The sequence below is a fragment of the Choloepus didactylus genome, chromosome 1, assembly GCF_015220235.1.
Source record: "Choloepus didactylus isolate mChoDid1 chromosome 1, mChoDid1.pri, whole genome shotgun sequence".
In the NCBI taxonomy this organism is placed as follows: domain Eukaryota; kingdom Metazoa; phylum Chordata; class Mammalia; order Pilosa; family Megalonychidae; genus Choloepus; species Choloepus didactylus.
The window spans coordinates 222316237-222334701 of record NC_051307.1 but is presented as its reverse complement, the minus strand read 5'-3'; the positions used below and the strand labels follow the sequence as shown (position 1 = coordinate 222334701).

General features: G+C 35.3%; 1 protein-coding gene and 1 non-coding gene across 3 annotated transcripts in view; one reads left to right on the top strand and one right to left on the bottom strand.

Annotated features, from left to right (window-relative positions):
- TAFA1 (TAFA chemokine like family member 1) overlaps positions 1–18465 on the bottom strand; it is a 584365-nt gene that overhangs the window by 316530 nt on the left and 249370 nt on the right. The gene's annotated exons all lie outside the window — the stretch shown is intronic.
- LOC119510525 lies at positions 2789–2892 on the top strand. Its single transcript, XR_005211960.1, has one exon. It is a non-coding gene; the product is annotated as a U6 spliceosomal RNA (small nuclear RNA).

The window sequence follows — 18465 nt, the reverse complement described above, 5'->3', positions numbered from 1 at the left end:
TCTAGGGAAATGGATGGAAAAAGCAAATATTATTTTTGTGACTTGGCTAGAAACCTCAAATTCAGCTTCTAAGGTCTTGACCAGGGACTGGTCCGAAGAAAAATCTCCTATTCCAATGTTTCCTCACCCACCCTACTCTCCTCTGTCAGGTCATGTTTATACACCTCCATGTGGGATTTTCATCAGTGAAATCAGCCGAGTGTGCCTTGGACTCTCACATTCCATCTTAATGCAGTGCTTCTCTACCCCAGGAATCTCTTGCTTCAGCCAGACTAAACAAAGCTCCTAAGTGGTCCTGCTCATCCAGGGAAAATAGAACTGAACCAGGAAAAAGAATCTTGGATATCTTGGTCCATCTGCTTTGCATCTCTTGGTTTCAATTCCCTCTTTATAAAGAAAAGAAATAACTCCAGACATCACGGGTCTGCTGTAAATACAAAATGAGATGATACAGTGAAAGTGCTATCCAAATGACAAACACTATCCTGAACCTAGGGAGTATTGTTATTGTTGCAGAACAGTGAGGTGGGGACCAGGGTTCTCTTTCTGCTCAGACAGACTGGTTCAAATTGTGGCTATGATGCCAGGAGTGAAACACTGAAAGTACGTAAGCCTCAGTTTTCCCATATGCAAAATGGGAATAAAATTGGTACCTAGCACATTGGTTAACTATGGGGATTCAGAAGGTCAATAAAAGTTAGAACAAAGAATTAGGTGACTTGGTTTCAGATACTGACTCTGCTGCTTATTGAGCTTCTTGGTACCTCAATTTCCCTAATAAATGCTATATGATAATAGTTCTTACCTCATAAGGTTGATTCGAGAATGAAATGAAATTCCATAAAATGGTTAGCAAAGTGCCTGGTATATAATAAGCACCAATAAATGTGAGTTATTGTATTATCTTTACTAATACCTCCAACTACCCTAGTACCACCTACCTCTCACCTGCCTTCCTCCCTCTCTTCCTTCTGCAGGTATTACTGAGCCTTGACCAAATGTGATAGGCTTTTTTTGTTGATTCTGAAGACAGAGCAGGGAACAAAACACACTGTATCCCTATCCTCAGGGAGCTTACACTACCTGAGACTTCTGTGTCACATTAGCTTTTGCCCCATGTCTGTTTCTTGCCCACTGCCCTAGAAGGAACCCCTGTTATGGCTCTTGAAAATGACCAACATACTTTTACTTCCAAAATCCCAGCTCATACATTTCACAGAAAAAGAAAACAATAAAAGCTAACCCTCAAGAGCAAAGCATTTATTTCCTTTGTGATCTGCACTCTCAAGACGGGCAGGTTTAGAAGTGGAGGCTGCTCAAGGTCATTCGGCTAGTAATCAGTAGCGGAAGCAAAGCAATTCATCTTCTGATTTTTGCTCCATCCATGAGATTTTCTATTTGCAAAAGGTAACCAAGTATCGAATGTTTAGGAAAGAAAGTAGAACTATGGTAACCCCCTACCAATACCTTTGCAAGCAATATACTAGGTGACCCTCCTGTTTACTTTGCTTTCATATGCAACACCTAAGTAAGCCTCCATGAAATGAAAAGTAGCACATTAGAAATATATGTAAATTGAGAGTGTAACATAAATCACAAAGAAATCATTACTACAGGTTAATGTCTGGGAAAATAGCCTGTCAAGACTTTTAAAAGGAATTAGAGACTCAATAAATAAGGAAAGTCATCCTTAGCTACATGACCTTTGTTAAAAATCAACACGATTCTGCAAGTAGCTCTGTTAAATATGAACTGAATAAAAAGAAGCAAGAATGTGTTAGATGCTCTGGCTGCAACTATTGGTATGGCAGAGTATTGTTAAAAACTGATTCTGAATGAAGGTTACCATTTCATTTTATAAAGATACCATAGACATTGTGGTAAATGCCAGGTCAAATTTCATGACTAGTCTCCAAACTGCTAGATGAATTCTTCAGTTGGACAAACATATTTTTCAGGGGTCCCAAAGAGGTCATTGATTCTAACTGTACACAATACTCAGGTTTTGAGAGATGAGCTTCCTTTTGGTGAGACAACATTCTAGAACTGAGCATGTCAGGGGTTTAAAGACAGAAAGACTTGAATTCTAATTCTAATATTGCTACACACTACTTTTGCAATCTTGGGCAAGCCATTCGTTTTGCAAACCTTCGTTTCCGTATCTGTAATTTGAGGATTATAATCCTGCCCACATGGATATTTTTCTGTAAATAAGGAATGACTGTAATGTAGTTAAAGTGCTTAGAAAAATGACTTAGTATGCAATAGGTACTAAAATATTATTACTATTACTATTATTATTATTATTACTTAGGGTACATAATTTACTTAAGGCATATATGCCTTTAAAAAAATCATGCTATAATTCAGTGGAGGAGGGATAATCTTTTCAATAAATGGTGCTTGAGCAGTTGGACAGTGACAGACAAAAAAAAAAAAAAATTAGTCTCGACCCAAACTTCACACCTTATACAAAAAACTCAAAATGGATAATGGAACTAAATGTAAAATGTAAAACTATAAAACTTCTAGAAAAGAAAACATAGGAGAAAATCTTCAGTACCTAAGACTTAGACTTGACACAAAAGAACAATCCATAAAAGGAAAAATTGATAAATTGGACCCCATCAGAATTAAAAACTATCACTTTACAAAAGAACCTATTAAGAGGATGAAAAGATAAATTATAGACAGGGAAAAATATTTGTCAATGACACATCTAACAAAGGATTTGTAACTAGAATATATAAGGATCTTTCCAAACTCGACATTCGAAAAACAAACACCAGTGCTTGCTTTGGCAGCACGGGTACTAAAGTTGGAATGATGCACAGATTAGCCTGGCCCCCGTGCAAGGGTGACACACAAATTCGTGCAATGTTCCATCTTTTTTCAGAGTCTTAAAAAAATAAAGACCTGGAATAAAGGTAAACTTTTGGGTAATTATAAATACCAGTATTATTGTAGTGAATTGTTTGGTATATAACTCCACTTCTTACCTCTTACAGGTGCTAAAATGCACATGCATAGAAAGTAATGATAAATCTATGGTTTTCAACATACATTGTACAAAGATATAAGTGGTAACAAGTACAAAAAAAAAGGTGGATGGACAGAGGGGTATAGGAAAAGTATATGCATATGCTATTGAAGTTAAGTTGGGATGAAACAAAATATGATTGTTATATATTTAGGATATTAAATTTTAATTCCATGATAACCACAATGAAAATAGATGAAAAATATACCTAGGTAGAAATGAGGAGGCACTCAATATGGCACAACACGATAAAATCAAATATAAAAGTAGGCATTAATGAATATAATGGACAAAAATCTATTAGACTTACAAAAGTTAAAGAACAAAATGGCAGTAAAAAGTCCTGTATTATCAGTAGTGATTTTAAATGTAAATGGATTATACTCTCAAGTCAAAAGGCAGAGATTGGGAGAATGGAGGAAAAAGCATGACCCAACTATATGCTGCCTGTAAGAGACTCACTTTAAATTCAAAGACACAAGTAGGTTGAAAGTGAAAGGATGGAAAAAATATACCATGCAAGTAGCTATACTATCAGATAAAATGTACTTTAAGTAAAAAACAGTTACAAGGGACAAAGATGGTCAGTATATATTGATAAAGGAGACAATTTAACAAGAAGATGTAAAAATTATAACTATGTATGTGCTTATCAGCAGAGCCCCAAAGTGTATGAAGCAAATACTCACAGATTTTTAGGGAGAAATTGATGGTTCTAAATTAATAGTAGGAAAGTTTAATATAGCACTTTCAACAACGTATAGAACATCTAGTCAAAAGATCAATAAGGAAATACAAGACTTGAACAATGCTCTAAAGTAATTAGACCTAACATATATATGTATATGTGTGTGTGTGTGTGTGTGTGTGTGTGTGTGTGTGTGTGTATAAAACAATTCATCCAAGAAAACCAGAATATACATTCTTCTAGAATGCACATGGATCATTCTCCAGGACAGATCAGATGTTAAGTCAAAAAACAAGTCTCAATAAATTAAAAATAAATTTAAAAAATATACATTGTCTGTTGTCAGACAATGTGTATTCTCTAACAGCAAAAGAATGAAGCTAGAAATCAATAACAGAGGGAGAAATAGAAAATTCACAAATATGTGGAGATTAAACAACATACTCAAACAAACATTGGGTGAAAATGGAAACTAGAAGTGAAATTAGGGAATAGCTTGAGGGGAATGAAAATGAAAATATGACATACCAAAAGCTTGTGGAATGCAGCGAAGGCAGTGCTGACAGGGAAACTTATAGCTCTAAATGCTTACATTAACAAAGAGGAAAGACTTCAAATCAGAAACCTAGTCTCAAAACTGGAAGAACTAGAAAAAGAAGTGTAACCTAAACCCAAAGTGAGCACAAGGAAGAAAATAACAAAGAGTTGGGTTAAATGAAATAGAGAACAACAACAAAAAATAGAATTAACAAAACCAAAAGCTGGTTCTTTGAAAAGATCAATAAAATTGACAAACCTTTAGCTAGACTGGCAAGAAAAAAAGAGAGAGGACACAAATAATGAAAATCAGAAATGAAAAGGGGGACATCACTACTGACCCCAATGAATTAAAGAGACTATATAAGGGGATACTATGAACAACTGTACACCAATAAATTAGATAACCTAGATGAAATGGACAAATTCTTAGAAAACTTAAACTATGTACATTGGCACAACAAGAAACAGAAGATAATAGCAAAGCAGTTACTAGTAAAGAGATTGAATCAGTAAGCAAAACCCTCTTAATAAATAGCCCAGGACCAGAGGGCTCCACAGGGAAATTCTACCAAACATTCCAAGGAGATTTAACTCCAATTCTGTAAAAACTCTTCCAAAAAAGTGAAGAGGAGTGAGCACTCCCTATTCCATCCTACGAGGTCAATATCACACTCATACTAAAGCCAGGCCAAGACCACAAGAAAAGAAAACTACAGACAAAGTCCTCTCATGAATATAGCTGCAAAAATCCTCAACAAAATACTAGCAAACTGAATCCAACAGCATATTAAAAGAATTATATGCCATGATCAAGGGTGATTTGTCCCTGGTATGCAAGATTGGTTCAACATAAGAAAAGCAATTAATGTTACACACTATATTAACACAATGAAGGAAAAAAAAAAAAACATGATCATACCAATTGATGCAGACAAGGCATGTGACAATATCCAGTACCCTTTCTTGATAAAAACACTTAGAACACTAAGAATAAAGAAAACTTCCATAACATGATAAAGGGAATATATGATAAGCCCACAGTTGACCTCCTACTTAATGGTGAAATACTGAAAGCTTTCCCTCTAAGATCAGGAACAAGACAAGGATACCCATGGTCACCACTGTTATTCAACATTGTACTGAATATTCTTGCAGACCAATTAGGCAAGAAAAAGAAATAAAAGCCATCCAAATTGGAAAGGAAGAAGTCAAACTTTCCCTATTTGAAGATGATATGATACTATATACAGAAAATCCTGAAAAATCCACAACAAAGCTTCTAGAGCTAATAAATGAATTCAGAAAAGTTGTAGTGTATAAGAACGATACCCTCAAATAGCAGTGTTTACATACACAAGCCATGAACAATCAGAAGAAGAAATCAAGAAAAAATTCCATTCACAATAGCAACTAGAAGAATCAAATATCTGGGAATAAATCTAACCAAGGCTGTAAAGGACATGTCCACATAAAACTACAAAACATTGCTAAAAGAAATCAAAGAAGACCTAAATAAATGGGAGGAGATTCCAGGTTCATCAACTGGAAAACTAAATATCAATAAAATGCTAATACTAAACAAAATAATTAATAGATTCAATGCAATCTCAATAAAAATGTCAGCAACCTTCTTTGCAGAAATGGAAAACCATTCATAAAATTTATATGGAAGAGTAAGAGTACCCCAACAGATAAAGCTATTTTGAAAAAGAAGAATGAAGCTAGAAGACGCATACTTCTCAACTGTCAAACTTATTACAAAGTCACAGTAATCAAACAACATGGTATTGGCACAAGGACAAACATATAGACCAATGGAATCAAGTTGAGAGCACAGAAATCAACCCTCACATTTATGGCCAACTTTTTTTTGAGAAGGGGGCAAAGATCACTCAATTGGGAAAGAACAGTCTCTTCAGCTTAGAAAACTATCTCTATTTGAAAAAAAAAAAAAAGAAAAGAAACAGAAAAAAAAGGAGGACCTCTACCTTACCCCTTATACAAAAATCAACTCAAAATGGATCAAAGACCCAAATATAAGAGCTAGAAAATTAAACTCCTAGAAGAAAATGTAGGGAAGCATCTTTAGGACATTGTATTAGACAATAGTTTCTTAGACCCTACACCCTAAGCACAAGCAACAAAATTAAACAAATAAATAGGACCTTATCAAAATAAAAAACTTTGGTGGCTCAAAAGACTATCATGAAAGTAAAACAACAACCTACACAATGGGGAAAATATTTGGAAACCACATATCCAATAAAGGTTTAATATCCAGAATATACAAAGAACTTAACAACTAAAAGACAAACAACCCAGAGAAAACATAAAATGGTCAAAAATCACATGAAAATATGCTTCAACACCATTAACCATCAGAGAAATGCAAATCAAAACCACAATGAAATACCATTGCATACCCATTAGAATGGCTGCAATTAAAAAAAACAATAGAAAATAACAAATGGAGAGAATGTGGAGAAATAGGAATACTCATTCATTGCTGGTGGCAATGTAAAATGGTGCAGCTACTGTGGAAGATGGTTTGGCAGTTCCTCAGAACGCTAAGTATAGAACTACCATATGAACTGGCAATCCCACTACTTGGTATATACCCAAAAGATCTCAAAGCAGAGATGTGAATAGATATTTGCACACCAATGTTCATAGTGGCATTATTCGCAATTGCCAAAAGATGGAAGCAACCAAAGTGTCCATCAATGATTGAATGGATAAATAAAATATTACACACACACACACACACACACACACACACAGAAATATTATTTGACCATAAAAAGGAATGAAGTCCTGATACATGAGACAACATGGATGAACCTTGAAGACATCATGTTGAATGAAAGAAGCCAGACACGAAAGGACAAATATTGTATGATCTCACTGATTTGAAACAATTAGAATAAGCAAACTCATAGAGTAAGAATCTAGAATAAAGGTTACCAGGACGGGTTGGGGATAGAGAATGGGAAGTTAATGCTTAAAATGTGCAGGGTCCCTATGTGGAATGAAGGAAATATTTTGGTAATGGTAACTGGTGGTGGTAGCACAATGCTGTTAATGCAATTATCAGTACTAAAATACATATATCCGAATGTGATTAAAATGAGAAATATATATGGTATTTTATGGTATGTGTAGCATATGTATGGTATGTTACTGTATAAATAACAAAATAAAAATTAAAAAAAAATCTATAGAACTACACAACACAGTGAACCCTAAGTTGAACATTGGACTATAGTTAATAGTATAATTATAAAAATGCGCTATCATCAATTATTACAAATTTTCCATAGCAATATAAGCTGTTAATAGTAGGTATATGGGAATCCTTTATATTATACATGATTGTTCTGTATACCCACAATTTCTCTAATAAAGAAAAAAAAGAATGTTGTTAGCTATTGGTTTGAAGAATACTTTTAAAAACCAATAATGTTTATTGAATTTTATTGAATAAAATTTTGGTGTTCTTTTGAAAGATTATAAAAGCAAAAACATAAACAAGCAACCCATTTAGAATTTTGGCAGAAGACATGAACAAACATTTTACCAAAGAGGAAATATGGTAAAGAAGCACATGAAAAGATGTTGAATATCATTAACTGTTAGGAAATTTCAAATTAAAACCATAATGAGACATCATTACACAACTATCAAAAAGGCTAAAAAAAAAAACAAAACAAAAACCAACAAAAAAACAGTTAAAACACCAAAGATGATGAGGATGCAGAGAAACTGAATCACTCACACATTACTGTTGGGAATATGTAATGGTTTAGCCACATCAGAAAAGAGTTTGGCAATTCCTTTTACAATTAAAAATAGATGTACCATATGACAGAAATTACACACTTGGGTGTTTTCCCCATGAAAATGAAAAATTATTTTCTCAGAATCTACATAGCACCTTTATTCATAATCACCAATAACCAGAAACTACCCCAAATGTCCTTCGATGGGCGAATAGTTAAACAAATTGTGGTATGTCCACAACATGGAATATTACTCAGCAATTAAAGGAATGAACCATCGATACATCCAACAACCTGGATGAACCTCAAGGAAATTATGCTGAATGAAACAAACTAATCACCAAAGTTTATATGCAATATGATTCCATTTATATAACATTTTTAAAATAACATAATTATAGAGTTGGAGAACAGATTAGTGGTTGTCAGGGGTTAGGGCGTGTGTGGTTATAAAAGGGTAGCATAAAGGAGCCTTATGGCGAAGGTAAAGTTAAGTATATACACTGTGGTGGTGGTTACACAAAGCTACATATGCTAAAACTGCATAGATCTACACACACACACACACACATACACGAGTGCATGTACAACTGGTGGGATATGAATAAGCTCCATGGATGGTACCAATGTCAGCTCCCTGGCTTTGGTATTGTGCTGTAGTTATGCAAGATGTTCACATTGGGGAAGGATGCAGGAAGAGTGCATGGGACATCGCTGTACATTTCTTTGCAACTTTCCGTGAATCCAAAATTATTTCAAAATAAAAAATTAAAGAATATCATTCTGATTTCAGAATTAAAAAATTGTGAAACATCAATAAAATAAGCATTTTCAAAGCCCTCTATTTTATATAAAGTTTCAGGGTGCAACCTGGTGCTCACTGATGCCTGTGCTGTTTGGGATATGTTATCCAGCACCTATCACCAGCCTGAAATCTGGTCTTCAGCCAAAATCCAGGCAAGACGAACTAACAATCATGAAATCCTATAATCCGTCAGAGGTAAGTTGATCTTTTGTTCCCTCTCTATTTCAGGAGAATGAATATCAACTTTGCTTCCCGGGAAATAGGAGATGGAAAATGTAGTCTATTTCATCACAAGCTTCTTCCAATGAATATGCACACATATCTCACTTCCTTACTTAAGAGTCGCCATATGCTAAGTGTTATGTAAAACACATAACAGTGAGTGATATTTTAGGTAGTCTACATCAGAGTTACAGTTGATATAACAATATATGCCCGTGCTTAATTCTCACCAATAATGCTTAAGTAAGAAAAAAGAAAACATTTTCAGTTCCATAGCTGAATTTGTGAGGCTCGGCAAATCACTTCTACTCTCAAAATAATTTTTAATCCAATGATTAAATGAAGTGATATGAAAGATTCTCACAATAACTAAATAACACCTGATTTCTAAGGTCAAAAATGTATTAAACACCAGTGCTAGAGATGCACTATACTTAATGTACAGTCAAATCTCATTAATCTAGTCTACACTGATTTAGAATGTATAACCATTTAGGGTGGTTGCTTTCCGATTCACTTTTTTTACCATTTAAGAAATGAAGGATTCACTAGCTAAACTAATTGTCAAAGAAGAGTTTAAGAAGAATATTAGAATGAGTTTTTAAAGTATCAGTGACTACTTTAGAAGCTCTCACATATGCGCAAATGGACGGGTTTGTTAGACGTCCAGTCTTAGGTATTCATTGAGTGATAGGAGGACTTAGGATAATTCCACAAGCAGTGCAGGAGCAGGGTCTAAACCTTAACAAGAGATTCCCTTAAGCTCATTCATGGCAAAGGAAAGCTTTATCAGCTTCCATCAGCTCACATGAAAAGTATCTTTAGCTTGCTAGTCTCCTAACCTGGTTTTAGGTAGGATCATTGCAGACTGCGACAAGGAAAGGAGTTGGTCAGGTCAAAGCCCAGGAATAATAGGATAAAAAATAAAGTAACCTAACACAGGGCAAAACAAAATCTCTGGATCCAAATTTTTATGTGACATTATTTAGATAATTTGCAAGGTTGTAGGATTTTCCTACTACAGATTTCTCTGTCTTTCTCACATCCCATGCTTCCTGTGGATCCTGCTTTTGGTTTTGGCTCAAAAATTAAATGAAATTTTTGGGTTTTTTCTTCTTCTGGGTATGAAAATAAAACCTTTACATCAAGCAACAAGTTAGATGTGACGCCAATGTGGCTGCCACATCCTCTTCTTTGCCCATTCACATATCTGTTGCCTCTCAAAGAGAAAGAAAGATAGAACATTCTCCCAAAAAGAGTTACAGGGAAGTGTAATCATCAGCTTGTAGAAAATTAGGATTCAACACCATCCTACCCAAGCCACAATGGGGAGCGATTTAATACATCCTCTTTGGAAAAGCACTTTATTTGGAGATTAGGGTTTGGCTCTAAAGTACTATTTCTCTTGAATTAATTTATTTATAATCTGGAAAAAAAATTTCCTTAAAAGGCATGAAGAGTTGGACTTCTCAACAATTTTTCCGTTAAGTGTTGAGTCCACAGAGGCTTAAAAAATAAAAACAAAACCATGGAAATAGTATTGTTAGTCCAAAAACATCCCCAGAAGGTAATTGTGCTATCTCAGGGTATCTGAAAAATAGCTTGGAGCTCACCAAGCAACTGTTGTATTTGTTTTCTTCAATTTAAATCTGCCATAAACACAGATCTCACTTATTTTTCATTCTTTCCAATAAGACCAAGCACCAAAATTTTTATATGAAATAATTATTCTAATTGGCAAATTTATGAAAAATAGAAGGATTATTTTGCAACCTCAACTTTTTCCTTATACCACAGATAACTGACCTAAATAATTGTGGAGAGATACAATTTCATATTCTAGTTTTAAATAGGCATGACAAAAATATCCTGTGATGAGTTATGCCTATGAAGTTATTTTTTTCTCCTTAAAGAAAAACACAAAAATATCCATACCAGAGCTGATTTTATAGCCTCAAAGCTTTCTTTGGAGGGGAGAGAAGTGTGACCAAATTCAGAACTGTTTAATGCTTCTTACAATTACATGTCCATGGCTAAATTGCTTTCTGTCTTTCTGCAACAATACCTAGATTTATAAAATGGAGGCAAATCAGCTATTTTTTTTTTTCCTTTCAAAACAAATAAATAAGGGAATGTCCATGAGTTCTTTGGAAGAAAGTCTTTGTAAAAATGTGCAGCAGCTATAGAAGGCATGTTGAGCTCTAAAGGAAGGGATGCAAGCAAGACTTTTTCCCTCCTTATTTCCTTGTCCACCTTGTTCTTTTCCAAAGAAGAGTGACATAGACTTGCTGGTTCAGACTCCAGGACACACCATGCCTATGTAACAGAAAAATCCCCGTTTACTAGCGCGCAAGGTCACTGTGTGGAGTAAAAGATCAAACAAATGTGACACAAATGTGAATGTGGTGCTTCTTTTCTCTGTGTAGCTGGAATGACAAAAAACAAAAAACAAAAAAAAAAAAAAAAGGAAGGGAAATGCTATATTCTGAATCATGTGTCTTCTGGTAGCTGCTTCTTTTCCCTTTCCTGTTCTCCAATTTAGTTGACCAGTGACAATAGCATGAAATTCACCTTTGAATTTCAGAGTCAGGTAAAAATTCCCTTTGGCCACATGACCTCCTTTGCCCCTAATATACAAGAGTTCTGACATGATATTCTGCACTTGTTCAGCTGCTCATGAAGTGCAATTGTGCTTTCTTAAGCAACTTCTTTTGTGCATGTATCTCCTAAAGAGAATGATGAAATGGAGTGGTGTAGTTGGGGAGAGAATATAAGCATTCCAAGATCCTTTAGCATAAAATACCCAAAAGTATTCATTCCTTCTGTTGTTCCTAAAATCACAGGACAGAAAGCACTGGACTGGCAGTCCAAAGAACATAGGTTCTAATCCACGTTTATACACAAATTTAGGCAATCATTTTACCTCTGTTGCCTCATTTGTAAAATCACCCATTTTACAAAAGAGCTGCTGTGAGCATCATATTTCAAAATGCTAAGAAAGTCTTTCAATGCTAAAGGACTATTTATTTATGAGGTGCTATTATATATTTAAAAGGCAAGTTCATTTACAATGAAACCATCTGTCTTTTCATCTATAAATGTGTCAATGAGGTTGTCATGGGGACATGGGATCTGTAAATGGTTTTGACTAATTGTCTGAGGGATTCAGTCAGTGGATCTGCTGGCTGTTTGCACTTAATGGGACAAAAGAAACAGATGGGCTGCTTCCTTCCCCCTGACTAAACCTGCTAATTGTTTTGGCAACTAAACCTTGGACAGATTAAAAGCCACCCTAAGCATTGCTTAAATCTTCTATCTATGACTTTAGAATCATCTCATGGCTACTGTTCCTGTTTGGGGCAGGGAGTTTATTCACACAGAATTTACCCTTTCATGGGTAAAGGGTGGAAGATTGGAAAAAGTCTACTCTTACCACGTATTAGGGAGGAAAAAATGGTATCTGTTTTACTGTAATTTGGAAATCCAGCACAACTAACAGAAGTAGAATCTCGGGCACCTTAATTGTAAATAAGTGTCTGAGTTTACATTCAGGGGTCCTGTGTTCCAATAACTTACTGCAACCTAGAAATCAAGATTTAACAAATAACTATGATGACTGAATCATTATATAGATGTTTTTTCTCTTACTTTATAGTATATTGAAGAATAGCCAAAAAGAAACACCTGCAATTACTGAAATTCACTGAATTGCAAATTGTAAAAACCTTATGACTGGCCCACTTGTACCCCTTTATCCTGTTTTACAAATTTAGAGTCTTATAATAACAAGTCAACCTCCTAATGCTAATAAAGGAACTTGAGTCAGTCCAGAATTAACCACTGACTGCAAAGAAGTTACCTGTTATTGTAATGCTTATTCCAGCTTAGCTTTGCTCCTTTACTCTTGTAAATTACAGTTGTTTCAATCAATCAACTCAAGACAAGGCTGTGCTAATTTTTGGTCTTTACTTTTTTCATTACACATTTATTAATACTAAATTCTTGACAAATGGAAAGTGAGGTAAAATGGAGTGATGGAAAACTAAGAAGATAATTTACTTCCTTTTGATGAAAGTCAATTTAGATCTAAATAAATACAAATTCACATTCTTACCATGATTCAAGTTTGTGCCTCACAAAATCACTCTCCATTAAAAAGGCAATATTTAGCTAAAGCATATCTTCCTTGGAAAACCATCTTGGAAATTACACTAAATAAGTCTAGAAATAAGAAAAAAATGGGGCACCATTTAAAGTCTTCACCCCAAAAGAATTCCATGGATAATGATAATTTCTGCATGTTTACAAGTAAAATATCTACCTAAGCCAAACTTAACCTATGGACTTAAAAATTTTCCTTCAGTTAATCTTTCTCTTACAAAATTAGGTATAAATGGAGTAGGGCTATGGAAAAAGAGAGTTAAAAAAAAAATGGGGCTTAATATTGCAATTGCCCAAAATGTCCATGTAATATTTGAGATATTACAAAATATTTAATCATCAGTCATCAAATTTAATCATCAGCCATCAATTTGGCAAAACAAAGGAATAACAAAATAACTCCACCCCTCTCTTTGATATTTAATCACTTTCTGCCAGCTTTTGATTAAACAGTCTCATTTAACCCCCTACCAAGTTGTCATAGCCAGAAAAATGTATTTTTCAAAAATTAGCTGGATTAATGGATCACATAAGTTATTACACACACAAAATTAAAGCCTCATTCCTGCACAATTTACCTGAAGGAAATCTGTAAACAGGCAGTCAACTCCTGCAGCCAGACTGACATTTGGCATCATGCTGCCCATCCCTCTTCAGAGAAAATGCTGAATTTCTTCTTTGCTCAGTACATATAACCAATAAGTAAAATTAACTGGTAAAATTCAGAAGGACCATGAGCTCTAACAAGGTCTGGATCTCTGTCTAGGGGAGGAAAATTCTTCCTTGGATGCTCCATCTCAGCCCTAAAGGAAGTGGCTGCTTCTTATACCTGTTATTCTCATGTTATTATTTTTTTTTCACAATAAACATTCCCAGCAAAGGGCTTTAAGTGGTGTGCTGCTGAATAATTTTCTATTTATTTTCCAGAATTTTGTATTTTTATGATTAGTATTAAAATAATGCCTATATTAAAATGGATCTCTTTTTCAGTCTCATTGTCAGCTGAGCCCCAGAAGTCCCCAGTAAATGCTAAGGAATTATAAAACACATTTCGTCCAAAATACATATTATTTGTACAAACATTCTATACCCACCAAACAAAAACACTTCCCCCTTATTTTCCCTCCTCCTCATCCCTTGGTAACTTCTAATTTACTTTCTATCTCTATGAGTTTGCTTATTCTAGATATTTCATATAAGTTATATCATACAGTATTTGTCCTTATGTATCTGGTTTCACTCAGCATAATTTTTTTAAGGTTCGTCCATGCTACAGTATGTCTCAGAACTTCATTCCACCTTTTGGCCAAATAATATTACATAGTATGTATGTACTACCTTTGTCCATTCATCTGTTGATTTGAACACTTAGATTGTTTCCACCTTTTGGCTATTGTGAATAATGCTGTGATAAACAATGGTGTGTAAGTATCAATTTGAGTCCCTGTTTTCAGTTTCTTTGGGTATATACCTAGGAGTGGAATTTCTGTGACATATGGTAATTCTATGATTAACTTTTTGAGGAACTGCCAAACTGTTTCCCGCAGTGGCTACACCATTTCACCTTCCCACTAACAACGAATGACTCTTCCTGTTGCTCCATATCCTCTCCAACACTTGTTATTTTCTATTTTTTAAACAATAAACATCTTTGTGGATGTGAAGTGGTGTCTCACTGTGGTTTTTACTTCCATTTCCCTAATGGCTAATGAAGTTGAGAATCTTTTCATGTGCTTATTGGCCATTTGGAAAAATGTCTGGGCCAAGTCCTTTGCCCGTTTTTCATTTGGGCTGTTTGTTTTTTTGTTGTTGAGTGCTAAGAGTTCTTTATATTCTGGATATTGTGCCCTGATATTATTTTTCAGTAGTCTATGTTATGTATATTGTTTTGTGATGTTAATATATACCTGTGATATCATTTGATGATTTATTGTTTAGCGAACAGAGGAATCAAATTTTGATTAGAGCAGCTAATTCATCTCTGAGACCCATGCTGAGGTCACATTTATCCCACCACACATTTTATGAGCTCTTATTGATGTGCTGTCAATAATATTTCATAAAGGATTCTATGATCATGGTCTGAGGTAAAGTGCAACTTTTCCCAACCTGATTCAGCTAGGAGACCCAAGGATGCAGTTTCAGGGATGATGTCCTTCCACAAAGTCATGTTTATATCATCAGACAAGGAGAGTCTAATGGATTCTTAAATGGAACAGTTAAAATCTATTTAAGATGTGCATTTTCCCATGTATAATTTTAACTCACTCTCACTCTCTGAATATGAAAGACTGCAATTGAAATATTTCATGCAATAGAGATTTTACAACTGTACCCTATCATTTCTTCCATCATGCACTTGGTTAGCTAGTATCAGTCTCCTGAGTAGGTTAGGTCCATTAATATCTTCTTTTAATACCTCTTTTTGTTAGTATAACTCTGTCACAGCATACATTACCAAATAACAAAAGGGAATGAGTTTAACTGGTCTTAGCCCAGTATTTTGGTCTATATGAGAATGCCATTTCCTAATTCCAGTAATTAGTAATTTATAATTTCATTCTGAATGGGCTGATTTATGGAAATATGTAAGAATTACTGAAGTCAAGCTATAAACAAAAAGAGCCTTTTTAAAAAAAAAAAAAAAAGCTTAGAATATTACCCTGTATGTCCTGAGGAATCAGAGATGTGAATAATCAAGTAAATAATCAAGAATGCCCACATTTCTTATAAAATGACCTTTTCCCTTGGTTCTACTCAACTTAAATATGCAAAATTTAGGTGTTCAGCATCAACTCTGTACAAGGTACTTTGGCAGAGAAGAGTGATATTGTAGTCGTTTTACTGGTAATAATTACAGCAGTACATTAATCAAGACTCTTAATTGTAGAAACCCAACTCAAACCAGCCTAAACAAAAAGGGGGATCTTATAGCATCCCCCTATGGAAACTCCTGGAATGGTTCTAGTTTCAGCCATTAATCCAGGTGATAAGGACTCCTTTTTTTTCTCTTTTCCACATCTCATCTCTACGTTTCTTTATGCTCAGGAAGGTCCCATGTATGTGTTGGTTCTTAGCAGCTCCATGCTTCACTCTCCCAGCTTCAAGTCTGACTTAAAGACAGTTTTCTTTGCTAATATTTGTGCCAAGTGTGCACGTCTGAGTCTCACTGGATCTGCCACAGATCACAGAAAGCTTTGATTGGCCAGGCATGCTTGATCCAGAGATCAAGGGGTAGGATCATCCCCAACCAGATAACAATCACTCCCCAGGGAAAAACTGAACTATTATATGGAGAAAGGGAAATAGGTATTGGGCAGGCATAAGTGCAAGTTCTTTACTCCCAGTAGTTGATATTTATTTTAGGAAGTACTAACTTTTAATCCTCATGATATCCCCTATTTGATAGAATTATTACCTTTATTTACAGATGAGAAAACTAGGGCTCAAAATAATTAAATAATATGCCCAGGATTTCATAGCTGGTGTTAGAGCTGCTACCAATATACCATTAGTTGCTCTAAATATAATAGAACTATTATTATTCCTGAAGAGCCTCAGTTCATAAGGGCCTGATCTCCAAGATGCTTTTCATGGGTGATGGGATGTGGGATATTGATGTTTAACTCAGGATAATTTACTGGATTTTTATTTTAATAAGATTACTATCTAACTAGCTGAATTCATAGTCTCCCTGAAAATTGCCATATTTGAGTAAATATGTAAAATAAGTATGATCCTCACAGAAGCAGCAAATAGTACTTTTCCCTTGAACTGATATGAAAAGACACATTGGCCTCTGAGAGCAAGACCTTTAAAGCTCCTGGTAATGTGTGCCTGTGTGTGTATATGTGTACAAACAAGCAAGCATGGACAGGGAGTCAGGAAAGATTCATACGATTATTCAAGACAATAGACTGACCTGCATTCATTCATTCAATGTGTTTACCCAGCATGGACTCTGTGCCCAGCGAGTCATAGTAACTTATAACCAATAGGCAGTCAACTTACATCAATTGAGTTAAAAGTGACCTGCTCTGCCACTTTGTTGTTAACTATGTGATTTTCAGGAATTGAGAATCAGAGGAACTGAGAAGTCAGAGGAAATCTGAGTATGTTTTCTATTTATTTATTTATTTATGTATGTATGTATTTATTCATTAGCTTCCCATAGTTAAAGTTGGAAAACTAAGCGCAGTTGGTGAAAATTGTGAGCATAGCTGACTACATCTTGTTGGCCAAGCCAATCTTTGGGTGGGCCAGATGAAAAGTCATGGAGGTCGTGGAAGTCATGGAAAGGGAACCCAGAGCAGCGCTACCTGGGAATGAGTCAGAGGCCAATATTTTTGGAAACAGAAAGATGGTAATTGTGGAAGCACAGCATTTTGGCAGTTGTGGTGTTTTTTGTACTTTAATCGCACCCAGAGTCGATGAATCCTAAATGCTTTCCTTTGGGTTAGCACTGACAATTTTATCTTAAAAAGAGAAGAGGCTCAACATGGAAAGGCGGCATTCCTGTTGTGTCCCCTCTGCAATATATATATTTCTCAAATTTTTTAAGGTATTTAATGTAAAAGAAACCTAAATCTGCTTGCTTGGAAACCTGCCACAGAAGCAACTTCCCTCTGAGTACATTGTCGACTTCTCTCATCACCCACGAAGTCAGAATCTAGCTTCTTTCTGTAGGAGGCCAATTCCAAATGCAGCTTCCAAACACCTGCCACTGCTGTTCTTTGATTTCACTCTAAAATGCCACGGTGGGGAATCTGTTCAAGCAATTGCTACCCTGGCTGATAACCCACAGAAGTATTGCTGCTGGATAATCAGTATCTATTCCCCCATCTAGTGAGGATCCATGGAGGTACAGTGATATTCAGCAAAGCCAGTTTGGAGCAATGAGCAAACTGATGAATAGCAGGGGCCTTCTGGGTTGAATTCCAACACTACCATTGCTTTCCAGTCATTTTCAGTCTTGTCTCCTCCTCTTTCTTGCCTCACTTTTTCTCAAGAGTAAAATGGGAATGACAGTGCTCTAAAGTAAGGAGACAGAGTGATTAAAAAGATCACAGGGAGATCTTTCTTTCCCACGTAACCTCTGCTTCATAAAAAAAAGTTGAGTTCCTCTGGTCTGGTGCAGTTTCTTCAAGACTTTTGCAATACTGGGAACCCCAGTAAAGGAGTACCCTAGAGATCCTTATTATATTCACTAAAACTTACAGCATTTCAAATC